At 45.7% G+C, this 20604-nt stretch overlaps 1 protein-coding gene across 1 annotated transcript in view; it reads left to right on the top strand.

The window, feature by feature from the left end:
- SSH2 (slingshot protein phosphatase 2) overlaps positions 1–20604 on the top strand; it is a 229781-nt gene that overhangs the window by 1016 nt on the left and 208161 nt on the right. The window lies entirely within an intron of this gene.

Genomic DNA, 20604 nt, shown 5'->3' with positions numbered 1-20604 from the left:
AGCGTGTCTTCGTGATTTCTATCTATAAAGGGGTCACCGTCCGACTGATGCAAGTGGTTGTCATTTACCCCGTACAAAGTTGTATGGAGTCGTAGTCCAGCGCGTCTGGTGAAGGCCTTGTATGACTTTGATTGTACGGTTTATTTTTTTATTTTATTTTTTTGGGCAAAGCAACAGACGCTCAATAAGACCCCCTTATAAGTCAGTGGGGTTCGTCGGGCGCTGTTGGGGGGACCATTTTATGTTGGATCTAGCACTGTGTTTCTGTTATACATGGAAGCCATGATGCTAATGTGAACAGATCCTTAGATATTCTACATCATAAGCAACACCAGTGTATTACGGTGCCCTACGGAGGGGAGGCTCACCACTGCAGAAAGCTGGCTTTAAAGCCTCATTCACACGTCAGTGTTTGGTCAGTGATTGTGAGCCGAAAACAGGAGTGGGGCCTCCACAGACATAAGGGAAAGATCCGCACCTGGTTTTGGCTCAAAATCATTGACGTGTAAGACTAGTTTCACACTAGCGGCAGGGTACTCCGGAGGGTGAACAGCCTGTCGGATCCGTCCTGCCGCTAGTGCACGTGTGCCCCCGGACTGCCGTTCCGTCCCCATTGACTATAATGGGGGCGGAGTTCCGGCGGCGGCACAGCGAGAGGCAGCCAGACTAAAAGTACAGGGGCACACGTGCACTAGCGACAGGCCCTTGCCGCTAGTGTGAAAGTACCCTAAATGAGGCATAAGGGCTCATGCACACGACCGTATGTGTTATGGGGCCTGCAAAAAAAACTGATCCGCAAAAAATATGGATGGCATCCGTGTGCATTCTGTATTTTGCGGAAAGGAACAGCTGGCCCCTAATAGAACAATACTGTCCTTGTCCGTAATGCGGGCAATAATAGGACATGTTAAAAAAAAAATTGCGGAATGCACACAGAATAACTTTCGGAACGGGCACGGCAAGAAAATATATTCGTGAGCATGAGCCCTAAGATGGCTGAAATGCGGCCACGTTTAAAAGGGGTTTTCTGGGAGTAGAATATTTATGACCTATCCTGAGCATAGGACATCAATATCTGGATAGTGGGGGTCACTCCCAACACCCCCACTGATAAACTGAAGAGGGTGCAGTACTCCGGTGAGTGCTGCTCCCTCTTCCTAGGCCAGCGATGTCACCTTCATCAGTCACATGGCCTAGGGGGCGCAGCTCAGTCCCACTTAAAGGGTTTCTGTCACCTGTAAAATGGGTATTAAAGGGAGTCTTTCAAGCCGATTCACCGTATTAACCTAATAACAGACTTGTGTCCACGGCATCCCCCCTATTAAAACTGTGCTTACCGTACGTTGCTTGCTATCATCGTTCTGCCGAAAAACACTTTTAATCCATATGCAAATTAGGCTGTGAAGGTGCCCAGGGGCGGCGTTAGAAACGGCCGGTGCCCAGGCCCCTGGGTCATTTTCATACGAATCCACTCCTCCTCCGCCACGTCTGCCCGCCCTTGGTCTCTGCTCTAACCTCCCTCCTCCCGTCCGTAATCCCGAGCATGCGCCGATGACCGCGATATCGGCGCGTGTGCATTGAATGACCACAGTCTGGCCGGGGCATCACAGTTTATCGTGCGCATGCGCCGGCCTAACTTACGTTTTTGCTGTGATCACAGCGCATCACGTCAAGAATGTAAGTTGGGCCGGCACATGCGCACGATAAACTGTGATGCCCCGGCCAGACTGTGGTCATTCAATGCACACGCGCCGATATCGCGGTCATCGGCGCATGCTCGGGATTACGGACGGGAGGAGAAAGGTTAGAGCAGAGACCAAGGGCGGGCAGACGCGGCGGAGGGGGAGTGAATTCGTATGAAAATGGCACCTTCACAGCCTAATTTGCATATGGATTAAAAGTGTTTTTCGGCAGAACGATGATAGCAAGCAACATACGGTAAGCACAGTTTTAATAGGGGGGATGCCGTGGACACAAGTCTGTTATTAGGTTAATACGGTGAATCGGCGTGAAAGACTCCCTTTAACCACCTCAGCCCCCAGTGCTTAAACACCCTGAAAGACCAGGCCACTTTTTACACTTCTGACCTACACTACTTTCACCGTTTATTGCTCGGTCATGCAACTTACCACCCAAATGAATTTTACCTCCTTTTCTTCTCACTAATAGAGCTTTCATTTGGTGGTATTTCATTGCTGCTGACATTTTTACTTTTTTTGTTATTAATCGAAATTTAACGATTTTTTTGCAAAAAAATGACATTTTTCACTTTCAGTTGTAAAATTTTGCAAAAAAAACGACATCCATATATAAATTTTGCTCTAAATTTATTGTTCTACATGTCTTTGATAAAAAAAAAATGTTTGGGTAAAAAAAAAATGGTTTGGGTAAAAGTTATAGCGTTTACAAACTATGGTACAAAAAAGTGAATTTCCGCTTTTTGAAGCAGCTCTGACTTTCTGAGCACCTGTCATGTTTCCTGAGGTTCTACAATGCCCAGACAGTACAAACACCCCACAAATGACCCCATTTCGGAAAGTACACACCCTAAGGTATTCGCTGATGGGCATAGTGAGTTCATAGAACTTTTTATTTTTTGTCACAAGTTAGCGGAAAATGATGATTTTTTTCTTTTTTTTTTTTTTTTTTTTCAAAGTCTCATATTCCACTAACTTGTGACAAAAAATAAAAACTTCCATGAACTCACTATGCCCATCACGAAATACCTTGGGGTCTCTTCTTTCCAAAATGGGGTCACTTGTGGGGTAGTTATACTGCCCTGGCATTCTAGGGGCCCAAATGTGTGGTAAGGAGTTTGAAATCAAATTCTGTAAAATGACGAGTGAAATCCGAAAGGTGCTCTTTGGAATATGGGCCCCTTTGCCCACCTAGGCTGCAAAAAAGTGTCACACATCTGGTATCTCTGTACTCAGGAGAAGGTGGGGAATGTGTTTTGGGGTGTCATTTTACATATACCAATGCTGGGTGAGAGAAATATCTTGGCAAAATACAACTTTTCCCATTTTTTTTATACAAAGTTGGCATTTGACCAAGATATTTATCTCACCCAGCATGGGTATATGTAAAAAGACACCCCAAAACACATTCCTCAACTTCTCCTGAATACAGAGATACCAGATGTGTGACACTTTTTTGCAGCCTAGGTGGGCAAAGGGGCCCATATTCCAAAGAGCACCTTTCGGATTTCACAGGTCATTTTTTACAGAATTTGATTTCAAACTCCTTACCACACATTTGGGCCCCTAGAATGCCAGGGCAGTATAACTACCCCACAAGTGACCCCATTTTGGAAAGAAGACACCCCAAGGTATTCCGTGAGGGGCATGGAGAGTTCCTAGAATTTTTTATTTTTTGTCGCAAGTTAGTGGAAAATGCTGATTTATTTTTATTTTATTTTTTCATACAAAGTCTCATATTCCACTAACTTGTGACAAAAAATAAAAACTTCCATGAACTCACTATGCCCATCAGCGAATACCTTGGGGTCTCTTCTTTCCAAAATGGGATCACTTGTGGGGTAGTTATACTGCCCTGGCATTCTAGGGGCCCAAATGCGTGGTAAGGAGTTTGAAATCAAATTCTGTAAAAAATGACGAGTGAAATCCGAAAGGTGCTCTTTGGAATGTGGGCCCCTTTGCCCACCTAGGCTGCAAAAAAGTGTCACACATCTGGTATCTCCGTATTCAGTAGAAGTTGGGGAATGTGTTTTGGGGTGTCTTTTTACATATACCCATGCTGGGTGAGAGAAATATCTTGGCAAAAGACAACTTTTTCCATTTTTTTATACAAAGTTGGCATTTGACCAAGATATTTATCTCACCCAGCATGGGTATATGTAAAATGACACCCCAAAACACATTGCCCAACTTCTCCTGAGTACGGCGATACCAGATGTGTGACACTTTTTTGCAGCCTAGATGCGCAAAGGGGCCCAAATTCCTTTTAGGAGGGCATTTTTAGACATTTGGATACCAGACTTCTTCTCACGTTTTGGGGCCCCTAGAATGCCAGGGCAGTATAAATACCCCACATGTGACCCCATTTTGGAAAGAAGACACCCCAAGGTATTCAATGAGGGGCATGGCGAGTTCATAGAAATTATTTTTTTTTGGCACAAGTTAGCGGAAATTGATATTTTTTATTTTTTTCTCACAAAGTCTCCCGTTCCGCTAACTTGGGACAAAAATTTCAATCTTTCATGGACTCAATATGCCCCTCACGAAATACCTGGGGGTGTCTTCTTTCCGAAATGGGGTCACATGTGGGGTATTTATACTGCCCTGGCATTCTAGGGGCCCTAAAGCGTGAGAAGAAGTCTGGAATATAAATGTCTAAAAAATTTTACGCATTTGGATTCCGTGAGGGGTATGGTGAGTTCATGTGAGATTTTATTTTTTGTCACAAGTTAGTGGAATATGTGACTTTGTAAGAAAAAAAAAAAAATTCCGCTAACTTGGGCCAAAAAAAAGACTGAATGCAGCCTTACAGGGGGGGGGGGGGGGATCAATGACAGGGGGGTGATCAGGGAGTCTATATGGGGTGATCACCCAACTGTCATTGATCACCCCCCTGTAAGGCTGCATTCAGACGTCCGTATGATTTTTACGGATCCGATCAGTCTATCAGTGGATCCGTAAAAATCATGCGGACATCTGAATGGAGCTTTACAGGGGGGTGATCAATGACAGAGGGGTAATCAATGACAGGGGGGTGATCAGGGAGTCTATATGGGGTGATCACCACAGTCATTGATCACTCCCCTGTAAGGCTGCATTCAGACGTCCGTATGATTTTTACGGATCCGATCAGTCTATCAGTGGATCCGTAAAAATCATGCGGACATCTGAATGGAGCTTTACAGGGGGGTGATCAATGACAGGGGGGTGATCAGGGAGTCTATATGGGGTGATCAAGGGCTAATAAGGGGTTAATAAGTGACGGGGGGGGGGGGGGGGGGTGTAGTGTAGTGGTGCTTGGTGCAACATATTACTGAGCTGCCTGTGTCCTCTGGTGGTCGATCCAAACAAAGGGGACCACCAGAGGACCAGGTAGCAGGTATATTAGACGCTGTTATCAAAACAGCGTCTAATATACCTGTTAGGGGTTAAAAAAATCACATCTCCAGCCTGCCAGCGAACGATCGCCGCTGGCAGGCTGGAGATCCACTCGCTTACCTTCCGATCCTGTGAACGCGCGCGCCTGTGTGCGCGCGTTCACAGGAAATCTCGCGTCTCGCGAGAGGACGCACCGGCGCGTCCACCCAGAACAACAGGACCGCCGCAAAGACGCAATCCTGCGTACGGCGGTCCTGAGGAGGTTAAGCTGACGGACATTAGCGATGTGCTAATATCAGCTGAACATAACTATATTACTAGAGTACAAGGGTTGGCTCACACCTAATGGCTATGTAAGGTGCTACTAGCTCACAAAAGGGGTGCCCTACCCCAAAATAAGGTAATATAAAAAGCAGTAGAGAGTGAGTGAGCACTCATAACATTTGGGCCATAATATATATATTTAATAGGAGGGTTGCACATGCAATAAAAATCTTCACATAAAATACATGTAACACACAAATATAAAAATATACTAATAAAATACAAATGGTACCAAGACTCCCCCATCAGTGAAATTTTTAGTCTTGGTACCATTTGTATTTTATTAGTATATTTTTATATTTGTGTGTTACATGTATTTTATGTGAAGATTTTTATTGCATGTGCAACCCTCCTATTAAATATATATTCAATATTTTATGAGTGCTCACTCACTCTCTACTGCTTTTTATAACTATATTACTGCCATCTCACTGCCTGCCGCCGTTATTGAGAAAAACAAACTTTTATTATATGCTAATTAGCCTCTAGGAGCGGGGGAGGGGGGGGGGAGGGGGCCTTGTTGTTCCCGCTCCTAGAGGCTCCGTTCTCCCACCTCTGGCCGCGCCCTGCTACACTAGATTCACAGGGCCAGGCAGCCTTCACCTCCTCCCGCCGGTCCTGTGCGCTGGGGAGATCTTGCGCCGTTCAGTATTCGGCACAGTGAGGAAGCTGGCAGTCGGCAAGCACCCTTCACTCACTGCGCCTGCGCCGAACACTGAACGGCGTGAGAATTCCACTGCAGACAGGGCCGGAGGTAGGAGACCAAAGATGCTTGGCCCTGTCCATCTAGTGTAGCAGGGCGCTGCCTGAGGTGGGCGAACGGAGCCTCTAGGAGCAGGAACAACGCCCCCCCCCCCCTCTGCTCCTAGAGGCTAATTAGCATAGTAACATAGTACATAAGGCCGAAAAAAGACATCTGTCCATCCAGTTCGGCCTGTTATCCTGCAAGTTGATCCAGAGGAAGGCAAAAAAAAAACTGTGAGGTAGAAGCCAATTTTCCTCACTTTAGGGGAATAAAAAATTCCTTCCCGACTCCAATCAGAATAACTCCCTGGATCAACGACCCCTCTCTAGTAGCTATAGCCTGTAATATTATTACACTCCAGAAATACATCCAGGCCCCTCTTGAATTCCTTTATTGTACTCACCATCACCACCTCCTCAGGCAGAGAGTTCCATAGTCTCACTGCTCTTACCGTAAAGAATCCTCTTCTATGTTTGTGTACAAACCTTCTTTCCTCCAGACGCAGAGGATGTCCCCTCGTCACAGTCACAGTCCTGGGGATAAATAGATGATGGGATAGATCTCTGTACTGACCCCTGATATATTTATACATAGTAATTAGATCTCCCCTCAGTCGTCTTTTTTCTAAATTGAATAACAACCCTAATGTTGATAATCTTTCAGGGTCCTGTAGTTGCCCCATTCCAGTTATTACTTTAGTTGCCCTCCTCTGGACCCTCTCCAGCTCTGCTATGTCTGCCTTGTTCACAGGAGCCCAGAACTGTACATAGTACTCCATGTGTGGTCTGACTAGCGATTTGTAAAGTGGTAGGACTATGTTCTTATCACGGGCAGCAGCTGCCTGACACTGGTTTTTGCAGCTTAGTTTGCTGTTTATTAAAATTCCTAGATCTTTTACCATTTAGTATGTACGGGTGACTTGCATTATTCCTTCCCATGTGCATAACCTTACATTTGTCAGTGTTAAACCTCATCTGCCACTTATCTGCCCAAGCCTCCAGTCTATCCAGCATATTATAAAAGTTAGTTTTTCTCAATAACGGCGGCAGGCAGTGAGATGGCAGTAATATAGTTATGTTCATCTGACATTAGCACATCGCTAATGTCAGCCAGCTTAATACCCGTTTTTCAAGTGACAGAAACCCTTTAAAGGGGTTGTCTGGGACTGGGGACATTGTTCTAAGTGTACAACAGTGACACAAATATTACACACATGCCTGTCCTACCTTTGCCACACATGTCTGATGCCCCGTTTTTATGTCGCAAATTCTCAGCCGGAAGTGCCTATTTTCTCATAGTCAGTGACGTACCAGGTCCCTTGCTGCAGAGCGAAGCCTCTTCTTCTGCTTCGCAGGGAGCCCGGTGACGTCACCAACAACCTCGGTAATTATTCAGATCGCAGGGAGGGGCGGTGACTAGGCTGGAAGACATCGCGCTAAGCCACGCCCCCCACCCCCGAATCGGTGACGTCACTGGGCATGGCACTTTCTAATGAATGAAGGGGGCAGAATATTAATGAGTGGGCGGAGTTATAGCGGAGATGATAGTCAGCTGTAACCACGTGATGCCGCTAGATGTAAACAATGCGTTGGGGACTGTCGGAGCCCTGTAGAAGTGGGGAAAATACCTAAAAACATATGAGGGGAACTTTAATCAGTTGTTAATAGTGAGTACACTTTAAAAAAAAAAATAATATATTTGATCCCAGACAACTCCTTTAAGTGAATGGACCGGGCCTGCAATACCAAGCGTGGCCACTATACGTTGAACGATGCTGTGTTTGTTAAGCTGTGAAGAGGTTGCAACACTCTGCCTCTTCAATCAGCTGATCGGCGGGGTCCTGGGTTTCGGACCCGCACTGATCTGATATTGATGACCTAGCCTGAGGACAAGTCTTCAGTATTTTCCACACTTCATTGCTATTATTCATAAGGGTCCAAGTGCTGCAGAGGTGACCCAAATAGCTGGCGTATTGTAGTTGGTATTTTGCACCAGTGTTTGAAAGCCAAAACCAGTAACAAACTGGAAAGAAGTATCGTGGAAAAATTTGCTCCTCTTCTATGTTTTGAACCCACTCCGGGTTTTGGCTTACAAGTACTGACCTAAATCCTGCTGTGTGAAAGTGGCCCAAATCACAGCGGCTGATGTCTGGCACCAAAAGCACTGCTTCCAAAAAATAAAAATGAACAAAAAGGGAAGTCTGTACTTGTCGTTTTGTTCGATTCGTTATTTTTAATTATTTATAATTTTTTTTTTTCTAAAAGAAAACCATTCTAGGAAATGTGTGGTTTGTGCAGACAAATTCAGCAAAGATCTTTTAATTTGCATAACATTATTTCGGAGTGAATCCCATTTAAAGGCGTATTCCAGTTAGGCCAAATGCACGCGGCCGAGAGCGGTCCGTGGTATGCCGGGCTGGATTCCTGTTCAGAGCAGGAGCGCGCGGCGTCATTGGTTGCTATGACGCCGTGCGCTTCATGCCGCCGCTGCTGTACAGTAATACACTCGTATGATCTATACGAGTGTATTACTGTACAGCAGCGGCGGCATGAAGCGCACGGTCTCATAGCAACCAATGACGCCGCGCGCTCCTGCTCTGAACAGGAATCCAGCCCGGCATACCACGGACCGCTCTCGGCTGCGGAACACGGCCATGTGCATTCGGCCTTGGATTAAGTTATCCACAGGAACTGTTAGGCCCCTTTTACACGGGGGCGAGATTTCCACGCGGGTGCAATGCATGAGGTGAACGCATTGCACCTGCACTGAATCCGGACCCATTCATTTCTATGGGGCTTTGCACATGAGCTGTGATTTTCACACATCACTTGTGCGTTGCGTGAAAATCGCAGCATGCTCCTCTTTGTGCGTTTTTCACGGAACGCAGGCCCCATAGAAATGAATGGGGTTGCGTGAAAATCGCAAGCAAGTGCGGATGCGATGCGATTTTCACGCACGGTTGCTAGGTGATGATCGGGATGGGGACCCGATCATTATTATTTTCCCTTATAACATGGTTATAAGGGAAAATAATAGCATTCTGAATATAGAATGCATAGTACAATAGGGCTGGAGGGGTTAAAAAAATATTTTAACTCTCCTTAATCCACTTGTTCGCGCTGCCGGCATCTCCTTCTGTCTGTATATTTTTTTTAACCCCCTCCAGCCCCATTGTACTATGCATTCTGTTTTCAGAATGCTATTATTTTCCCTTATAAGGCCTCATGCACACGATCGTTGTGTGCATCCGTGTCCGTTGTTCCGTTTTCCGTGATTTTCTGTGGACCCATTGACTTTCAATGGGTCCGTTGAAAACTCGGAAAATGCACCGTTGTTTATCCGCGTCCGTGATCCGTGTTTCCTGTCCGTCAAAATATGACCTGTCCTATTTTTTTTGACGGACAACGGTTCACTGACCCATTCAAGTCAATGGGTCCGTGAAAAAACACGGATGCACACAAGATTGTCGTCCGTGTCCGTGGCTACTTTCACACAGACGGATCCGCAGATCCATCTGCATAAAAGCCTTTTCAGATCTGAGTTTTCACTTTGTGAAAACTCATATCCGACAGTGTATTCTAACACAGAGGCGTTCCCATAGTGATGGGGACACTTCAAGTTAGAATATACTACGAACTGTGTACATGACTGCTGCCTGGCTGCACCCGATCTCTTACAGGGGGCTGTGATCAGCACAATTAACCCCTCAGGTGCCGCAGAGGGAACGCCTCTGTGTTAGAATATACTGTCGGATCTGAGTTTTCACGATATAACTCAAATCCGATGGTATATTTTAACATAGAGGCGTTCCCATGGTGATGGGGACGCTTCAAGTTAAAATATACCATCGGATTGGAGAAAACTCAGATTCGATGGTATAATAGGGACTCCTGACTTTACATTGAAAGTCAATGCGGGACGGATCCGTTTGCAATTGCACCATATTGTGTCAACGTCAAACGGATCCGTCCCCATTGACTTGCATTGTAAGTCAGGACGGATCCGTTTGGCTCCGCATGGCCAGGCGGACACCAAAACGACTTTTTTTTTTTTTACTTTCCTTCATGTCCGTGGATCCTCCAAAAATCAAGGAAGACCCACGGAAGAAAAAACGGACACGGATCACGGAACCCGTTTTTGCGGACCGCTAAAAAAAACGGTTGTGTGCATGAGGCCTAAACATGTTAGAAGGGAAAATAATAACATCTACACAACCTTGAACCCAAACCTGAACTTCAGTGAAGAAGTTCGGGTCTGGGTACCACAGTCGGTTTTTTATCACGCGCGTGCAAAACACATTGCAACCGCGCGATAAAAACGGAACGCAATCGCAGTCAAAACTGACTGTAATTGGGTACCTACTCGCGCGGGTTTGCCGCAATGCACTGGGACGCATCCGGACCTAATCCGGACACGCTCGTGTGAAAGAGGCCTTAGATGAACCCCCATCAATCATAGCCCCGCCCTGACGACAGTTCAGCCCCTGTGCAAGCGTTCTTAATAGGGAGAAGGAAGTAAGCCGCTGCCAGACACCCCTTGGGGACAAAAGGATTGGACATGTTGAAATCCAACATTACCTGATTTCTTTCCCCATCATTTGCTGCCTGCCGTGCAGTAATCGGACGCTTTGGCTGTCATTCATGTGGTGTGTATAGCCACCTTAAAGGGGTTGTCCAAAATTGTAATATTGATGGCCCATCCTCTGCTTGTAGCTGCAGCGCTGTGGTTACTAGTCGGTCCACTGTAATTACACCGCTCTGCCGCTGCAGTGTAGATGGCGAGCCGATAATCATACGCAGCGCTCGTGCAAGCACCTTATCAGCTGATTGGCAGGGGTGTCGAGAGTCTGACCCCACAGATTTGATACCGATGACCTATTATTTGAGTGTTGGAACTCCCCTGTACCTGGCCGACACACACATATGACCGCGTTTACACCCCGGCCTGTGGAATAGCTTGGGCGCTGATTTTTTTTTTTTACACTTTTTGCAGCCTCATGCAATATGGAAGTGCTGTGCGTGTATGAGTGCGGTCTGGGAAAAGTGTCTATGGCTGGTTGGTTAATGGGGCCATTCCACAAAAAATATTAATATGTAATCAATAGGGCATTTCACATGAATTATTGCAGTATACATGCAAAAAACCTAATAGATTTTTCTTATTTTTTTTTATTTAGGCTGTCATGGAACATGTTATTTAGTAATTCTGTACAAAAAAATAAAAATAAAATTTATATATATTTCACTGCTTGAAAAAGGCTCCATGGAGGTAACCAAAACGTCGAATTTTTGTTGAATAAAGCACATGTCACTTTAATGGACGTGCCGTGATATATAAAATCCCCTTTGATTAGTTTCTCCTTTTGTTCTGGAAGGAGTGACTTCCCGTATAATTATTAGGCTGGCACACTGCTTTACCAGCCTGTTGGTGAGCACCCACACCAACCTAAATCCGTGCACGCCGCCGGAAACAGCCCACTGAAGTCGGAACATTTTTGAGCTTTAATTGCCTTTGTACTGTAACCCCTTGCGTGCCGGGACAGTACCAAACACTATTGCCTTTATGTGGTTTGGCTAAGGCTTCATGCACACTGCCGTGTCTGAACTTGGGTCCGTAAACAGCGGATCCGCTAAATACAGATGGCGTCCATGCACATTCTGCATTTATCTCGTTTCCATCAGTTAAAAGGGCTGGTCTCATCCTCCGTACGGTTAAAGGGGTTGGCCCATCTTAACCATAGCTTATAGCTAGGATATGCCACCAATGTCAGGTGTGGGTCCCATCTCTAGAACAAGACCAAAACGAAGGAGAGTGCCCGCGCTGCACGCGCTCCATTCATATCCATGGGACTTCTGAATAGAGCTCGCTCGGCTATTTCCAGGACTCCCTTAGAAGTGATTGGAGAGCGCACCACACGAGCGCAGACGCCTCTCCATTTGGAAATAGCCAAAACACTCGGCTATTTTCGGCACTCCCGTAAAAATGACTGGAGGGTGGCTGCGCTTGCGAAGTGCGCCCTTGTTCGCTTTGCGGTACCCTTTCTGGAGATAGGTGGGACCCACGTCCATCTGACATTGGTGGCATATCCTAGCATCTAAAATGAGACAACCCATGTGTGCATGGCCCCATAGAAAGCAATGGGTCAGGCTGCATGAAGCCTTAGGCCTCTTGCACACGACCGTGTGCATTCCGTTTTTTGCGGAACGGAACAGCTGGCCCCTGATAGAACAGTACTATCCTTGTCCGTTATGCGGACAATAATAGGACATGTTCTATCTTTGAAACGGAAGGCATACGGAATACCTTCCGTTTTTTGGGCGGATCCAATGACTTGTTCCGTATACGGAACGTAAACGGGGGGGAAAAAAAAAAACGGTCGTGTGCAAGAGGCCTTAGCGTTATGTCCACATGTGCCTGAAAACTCAGTGAAAAAGTCTGCTGCAATTTTTACCACGGAAATGGCGGTGAGTTTCATGCTCTCCAATGCAAAGGGTGATATCCGCAGAGGAGAATTTCTTAAAATCTCCTCCACCTTGCTCGTATTGTACAACGCTGCGAATTTGACGTATGAAAAGCTGTGTGTGAACATAGCCTTATAGCATTCTCGCTGGCGAGTCGTCCAAGATAATCCTGCATGATCTCTTCTACAGTCCGGTGCCATGCAGCTGGTTGCGCTTAAACCTTCGCTGGCATTTGGGCGCACAGCTGCTTATATAATGCCGCACGCTGGCGAGAAACGTGCATCATTTATGAGGAGTAAATGTACTTCTGTGTTTTTTCCTAAAGGAAGACGCGAGTTAAGGGGAAGTGCTGCATTCAGTCTCGACGCTTTATAAAAAGGCGTAATAATAGTAATGTATTATGCAGGTGGCGGCTGATTTGGCGCTTTGCAGAAGACACGGCCTTTAACGCCGTGCTTGATATATGACTCGGCCCATTTAGTTTTTTTTTATGTCACTGTGTTACCATGCAACCGATTATGAGCAGTAAATTGATTAGCGTGCGTCCTATTGACTCCTAGATTTATTTCTAGGATTAACAACCTTGTGCGGTCTGTGTACAACCAAGTGTTCGCACGTGAACGCTTTTTTTTATTTTATGCCATCTGTTTTTTGCTATAAATCAGTCCAATTAGTCAGATTTCAGTTTCTTGTCTTCATCTTGAGTGAGTCTGTGCTGTAAATATAAGCCTTCAAATCATTCACCTTAGGGTACTTTCACACTAGCGGTTTTCTTTTCCGGCGCTGAGTTCTGTCACAGGGGTTCAATACTGAAAAACAACTGATCAGTTTTATCCCCATGCATTCTGAATGGAGAGAAATACATTCAGGATGCATGCGGTATTATCTCCGTCCAAAATTCCGGATCAGTATGACAAACGGACAGACTGATCCGTTCTTGCAATGCATTTGTGAGACGGATCTGCATCCGGATCCGTCTACCAATGCTGTCCGTTTGCATGCAGATTGCCGGCGACAGAACTGCTTGCCGGATCACACTGACGCAAGTGTGAAAGTAGCCTTACACTAGAATTTCTTTATTTAAAGGTAAAAAGATGGGGGTAAAAAAAGGGGAAATTTTATTTAAAGGGTTATTCCCACGACATTAGAATACCTGACCAATGCGAACTACGGACATGTGCTGCCCTGTTTCCGTAAAGCCCATAGAAATAAATAGGAGCTGGTGAAACGGCGTATCTCACTGTGCCACCTTGTTACCATTACGGTATATACATAAGGGGTTGTCCCTTGAAAATTATACTATGTATTTCAAAGTTCAGCACTCGGATCTAAATGGTTTTCTAATTGCATGTGATTAGAAGTTTAGCATTGCCACTGAGCTATGAAATGTATTTCAATAGCGCCACCTGCTGACTGTTCTTTTCCTTATCTCTGTCCACCTTATTAACATAACTGAGGTGGTCGCACATGTCTCGGTTCAATTCTTCAACTCTTTTAAAACGGTTAGAAGCTGTGACAGTAACAAGAAGAGAGCTGCTGCAGAAAGTTCACGTCCCTGAGCTGTGATAGGTAGAGGGCTCAAGCAGAAAGGACACTCCCCCAAAAAAGCATATGCCCCATGAGTTGCCAACTTGAAGTAAATTTAGCAGAGCGTTCTATATAAACAGGCTAAGGCTACATGCACATGACCGTATGTGTTTTTCGGTCCGCAAATTGCGGATCCGCAAAAAAAAACGGATGACTTTTTTTTTTTTTTTTGCGGATCCATTGTAACAATGCCTAAAACGGACAAGAATAGGACATGTTCTATTTTTTTTTGCGGTGCTATGGAACAGACACATACAGATTTTTTACAGACACTGAAACAAACAACGGTCGTGTGCATGTAGCCTAAGGGTCCATTCACACGTCTGTAATTTGGGTCCGCATCTGTTCCGCAATTTGCGTAACAGGTGCAGACCCATTCACTTTCAATGGGGCTGGAACGGATGTGGATCCGCATTTCCGGGATCCGCAATTCCGTTCCCGAAAAAAGTAGAACCTGTCCTATTCTTGTCCACAATTGCGGACCAGAAAAGGCATTTTGTTTTATAGTGTCGGCGATGTGCAGTCCGCAAATTGCGTATCGCATATTGCCGGTGTCCGTGTTTTGCGGATCCGCAAAACGCTTACGGATGTGTGAAGGACCCTTAACCACCTCAGCCCCTATGGCTTAAACACCCTGAAAGACCAGACCACTTTTTACACTTCTGACCTACACTACTTTCACCGTTTATTGCTCGGTCATGCAACTTACCACCCAAATGAATTTTACCTCCTTTTCTTCTCACTAATAGAGCTTTCATTTGGTGGTATTTCATTGCTGCTGACATTTTTACTTTTTTTGTTATTAATCGAAATTTAACGATTTTTTTGCAAAAAAATGACATTTTTCACTTTCAGTTGTAAAATTTTGCAAAAAAAACGACATCCATATATAAATTTTGCTCTAAATTTATTGTTATACATGTCTTTGATAAAAAAAAAATGTTTGGGTAAAAAAAAAATGGTTTGGGTAAAAGTTATAGCGTTTACAAACTATGGTACAAAAATGTGAATTTCCGCTTTTTGAAGCAGCTCTGACTTTCTGAGCACCTGTCATGTTTCCTGAGGTTCTACAATGGCCAGACAGTACAAACACCCCACAAATGACCCCATTTCGGAAAGTAGACACCCTAAGGTATTCGCTGATGGGCATAGTGAGTTCATATAACTTTTTATTTTTTGTCACAAGTTAGCGGAAAATGATTTTTTTTTTTTTTCTTACAAAGTCTCATATTCCACTAACTTGCGACAAAAAATAAAAAGTTCTTTGAACTCACTATGCCCATCAGTGAATACCTTGGGGTGTCTTCTTTCCAAAATGGGGTCACTTGTGGGGTAGTTATACTGCCCTGGCATTCTAGGGGCCCAAATGTGTGGTAAGGAGTTTGAAATCAAATTCTGTAAAAAATGGCCAGTGAAATCCGAAAGGTGCTCTTTGGAATGTGGGCCCCTTTGCCCATCTAGGCTGCAAAAAAGTGTCACACATGTGGTATCTCCGTATTCAGGAGAAGTTGGGGAATGTGTTTTGGGGTGTAATTTTACATATACCCATGCTGGGTGAGATAAATATCTTGGTCAAATGCCAACTTTGTATAAAAAAAATGGGAAAAGTTGTCTTTTGCCAAGATATTTCTCTCACCCAGCATGAGTATATGTAAAATGACACCCCAAAACACATTCCCCAACTTCTCCTGAATACGGAGATACCACATGTGTGACACTTTTTTGCAGCCTAGGTGGGCAAAGGGGCCATTCTAGGGGCCCAAATGTGTGGTAAGTAGGTAAATGACCTGTGAAATCCGAAAGGTGCTCTTTGGAATGTGGGCCCCTTTGCCCACCTAGGCTGCAAAAAAGTGTCACACATGTGGTATCTCCGTATTCAGGATAAGTTGGGGAATGTGTTTTGGGGTGTCATTTTACATATCCCCATGCTGGGTGAGAGAAATATCTTGGCAAAAGACAACTTTTCCCATTTTTTTTATACAAAGTTGGCATTTGACCAAGATATTTCTCTCACCCAGCATGGGTATATGTAAAATGACACCCCAAAACACATTCCCCAACTTCTCCTGAAAAAGGAGATACCACATGTGTGACACTTTTTTGCAGCCTAGGTGGGCAAAGGTGCCCAAATTCCTTTTAGGAGGGCATTTTTAGACATTTGGATTCCAGACTTCTTCTCACGCTTTGGGGCCCCTAAAATGCCAGGGCAGTATAAATACCCCACATGTGACCCCATTTTGGAAAGAAGACACCCCAAGGTATTCAATGAGGGGCATGGCGAGTTCATAGAAAAAAAAAAAATTTGGCACAAGTTAGCGGAAATTGATTTTTTTTTGATTTTTTTTAATTTTTTTTTTCTCACAAAGTCTCCCTTTCCGCTAACTTGGGACAAAAATTTCAATCTTTCATGGACTCAATATGCCCCTCAGCGAATACCTTGGGGTGTCTTCTTTCCAAAATTTGTGGGGTGTTTGTACTGCCCTGGCATTTGAGGGTCTCCGCAATCATTACATGTATGCCCAGCATTAGGAGTTTCTGCTATTCTCCTTATATTGAGCATACGGGTAATGAGATTTTTTTTTTTCCGTTCAGCCTCTGGGCTGAAAGAAAAAAATGAACGGCACAGATTTCTTCATTCGCATCGATCAATGTGGATGAAAAAATCTTTGCCAAAAAAAGAAAAAGGAGGGGAAAGGCGTCTGCCAGGACATAGGAGCTCCGCCCAACATCCATACCCACTTAGCTCGTATGCCCTGGCAAACCAGATTTCTCCATTCACATCAATCGATGTCGATGAATAAATCATTGCCGGGATTTTTTTTTTTTTTTATATATACAAAGTGTTTGCCAAAGTATATGAACACCGCCACCTCCTCAGCTCATATGCCTCGGCAAACGTATCTTTTACTTCAGAGGAGAAATCTCGTCTTGCAGCGCCGCATACACCGACTTGCGTGTAATCTCACAGTAGCGCAATGCTTCTGTCCGAATGCACATCAGTGCTGCAGCTAGTCGATCGGTTGGTCCACCGGGAAGGTAAAAAAAAAAAAAAAAGAAAAAGAAAAAACCAGGCCGCAACGCAATAAATTTATTAACTTTTGAACAGAACATATAAACTTTTTTTAACTGAACGTTAACTTTTTTACTTACCGGTGTTTTTTTTTTTTGTTTAGTTTTTTTTACCTTTTATAGAACAAACCTCTCCTTCCCCATGGGACAATGTGCAAAGCGCAAATCGCCCAAAGATGTGGCGAAGTACGTTATGCACTTTATCCCAGGTGAAAGGAGAGGTTCGCAGCAGCTGTGAGTAAAAGGGCCCTAATAGCCCTGTGAGATGCAATCCCTATGCTAGGTGTACCTGTGTGTGGTACTTCCGTAAACACTCTCCATAGCATAGGGCAGGGTGGTAAGGACAGTCAGGACAGAAATAGCGGGTGTCACGCCTTATTCCACTCCTGCTACAGACACCAACATCTTTTTCGGGGTGACGGTTGGGTTGAGGTACCAGGAACAACACTGGGGAAATGTCGCTCGTGTAGACGGCTAACTACACTGGTGGATGGGGCCACGGAACCTCCTGGATACAGGAGGTTCTCAATGATCTCTTCCTGGAATTTGAGGAAGGATCCTGGTCTCCCAGCCTTACTGTAGAGAACAAAACTATTATACAGCGCCAATTGAATTAAATATACAGACACCTTCTTATACCAGCGTCTGGTTCTGTGGGAAACTAAATACGGAGACAACATCTGGTCATTGAAGTCCACCCCTCCCATGAGCGCATTATAGTCGTGGACTGAGAGGGGCTTTTCAATGACACGGGTTGCTCGCTCAATTTGTATTGTCGTGTCTGCGTGAATGGAGGAGAGCATGTAAACGTCACGCTTGTCTCTCCATTTCACCGCGAGCAGTTCTTCGTTACACAAGGCAGCTTTCTCCCCCCTTGCAAGACGGGTGGTAACGAGCCGTTGGGGGAAGCCCACGCGACTAGTTCGCGCGGTGCCACAGGCGCAAATCCGTTCTAGAAACAAATGCCTAAAGAGGGCCACACTTGTGTAGAAATTGTCCACATAAAGATGGTACCCCTTGCCGAATAAGGGTGACACCAAGTCCCAGACTGTCTTCCCACTGCTCCCCAGGTAGTCGGGGCAACCGACCGGCTCCAGGGTCTGATCTTTTCCCTCATAGATCCGAAATTTGTGGGTATAGCCTGTGGCCCTTTCACAGAGCTTATACAATTTGACCCCATACCGGGCACGCTTGCTTGGGATGTATTGTTTGAAGCCAAGGCGCCCGGTAAAATGTATTAGGGACTCGTCTACGCAGATGTTTTGCTCTGGGGTATACAAATCTGCAAATTTCTGGTTGAAGTGGTCTATGAGGGGCCGAATTTTGTGGAGCCGGTCAAAAGCTGGGTGGCCTCTGGGACGGGAGGTGGTGTTGTCGCTAAAATGCAGGAAACTGAGGATGGCCTCAAATCGTGCCCTGGACATAGCAGCAGAGAACATGGGCATGTGATGAATCGGGTTCGTGGACCAATATGACCGCAATTCATGCTTTTTAGTTAGACCCATGTTGAGGAGAAGGCCCAAAAAAATTTTAAGTTCGGAAACTTGGACTGGTTTCCACCGGAAAGGCTGGGCTTAAAAGCTTCCCGGGTTGGCGGATATAAATTGTGTGGCATACCGGTTTGTCTCTGTCACGACTAAGTCCAAGAGCTCCGCAGTCAAGAACAGCTCAAAAAATCCCAGGGCTGAACCGATTTGAGCCGTCTCAACCCGAACGCCAGACTGGGCGGTGAAAGGGGGAACTAATGGTGCGGCTGAAGTTGGTGACTGCCAATCAGGGTTTGCCAGCACCTCAGGGATTCTAGGGGCTCTACGGGCATGTCTGCACGTGCCACCGTACCAGCTTCAACTGCCCTTCTGGTGCTCGCCACGTCACCATGTTGTACGGCAGTGCTGGTACTAGGTCCAGGGAGGGCTGCGCTGCTGGTGTATGCCTCACCACGTGATCGGACAGCGCCAGCCCCACTCTGCTGCTCTTGAAACGGATCCTGCACAACCTGTGGTCTAGCGACACTGGGCCGGGTACGCCTGGTTCTATCAGGGACCTCCACCTCCTCGTCCGAACTTTGGGTCAGAGAGCCACTGCTTTCCACAGGTTCATATTCTGACCCGCTAGATTCGTCAGATGAGGGTTCCCATTCGACTGGGTCAGAATCCTGTAGGCCTCTTCAGAAGAATACCCCCTGTTTGACATTTGGACTACTAAATTTAGGGGTATTCCCTGAGACTACCCAAGAAAAAAAGCAAGCCTGTCTTACAAAGGGGAGGCTAGCGAAGTACCGGAGGCCGCTGCGGTTGATAAAAAATATCAAAACTGATTTTTTTTATCGCTGCAGTGCGTGTAAAATGAATGTGCAGTGATCAAAAAAATATATATTTTTTGGCACTGCGGTGGGGCGGGCGTGGGTGAACGCACGTGTGGGCGACCGATCAGGCCTGATCGGGCAAACACTGCGTTTTGAGTGGAGGGCGAGCTAAGGTGACACAAATACAATTATAGATCTGACCGTGATCAGTTTTGAGCACTTACAGATACTATAAAAGTACAAATGCTGATTAGCGATATGCTAATCAGCGAATCAGTGACTGCGGTGGGCTGGGCGCTAACCGATCGCTAACTACCTAACCAAGGGGCCTAAGCTATCCTAAAACTTAACAGCTAATACTAGTGAAAAAAAAAAGTGTCAGTTTACACTAGGGGTGCACCGAAATTTCGGCAGCCGAAAATATCGGCCGAAAAAGTACCTAATCCATTTCGGCCGATATTGTTACATATTGGCCGAAAATATGGGGTGTGGGATTTGTCACCCACCATCTGCGGGCGGGCGCCGGGCGGGCGGTTTACTGCATCTTTATTTCACCTTGACGCTCCAGTAAGAACTCTGCAGGCAGAGCGGAGGGCGGCGTAACGTCACTTACTCACGTGACGCGCCTGCTCCGCCTCCTTCATTCATAAAGTGGGCGGAGCAGGTGCGTCACGTGAGTAAGTGACGTTACGCCGCCCTCCGCTCTGCCTGCAGAGTTCTTACTGGAGCGTGACGATTGTAAGGTAAAATAAAGATGCAGTGAGTGATGCTGTGAGCAGCAGGGCCGGGGCTGTTATGGGTAGGGGGATCGGTCTATGGCACTGTTATGGGGAGGGGGGATCTGTGCACTGTTATGGGGAAAGGGATCTGTGCACTGTTATGGGGAAAGGGATCTGTGCACTGTTATGGGGAAAGGGATCTGTGCACTGTTATGGGGAAAGGGATCTGTGCACTGTTATGGGGAAAGGGATCTGTGCACTGTTATGGGGAAAGGGATCTGTGCACTGTTATGGGGAAAGGGATCTGTGCACTGTTATG

The sequence above is a fragment of the Bufo bufo genome, chromosome 3 (genome assembly GCF_905171765.1).
Source record: "Bufo bufo chromosome 3, aBufBuf1.1, whole genome shotgun sequence".
NCBI classification, from domain to species: Eukaryota; Metazoa; Chordata; class Amphibia; order Anura; family Bufonidae; genus Bufo; species Bufo bufo.
Note: the sequence above shows the minus strand (reverse complement) of the source record. Positions and strands in the feature narration are given on the sequence as shown.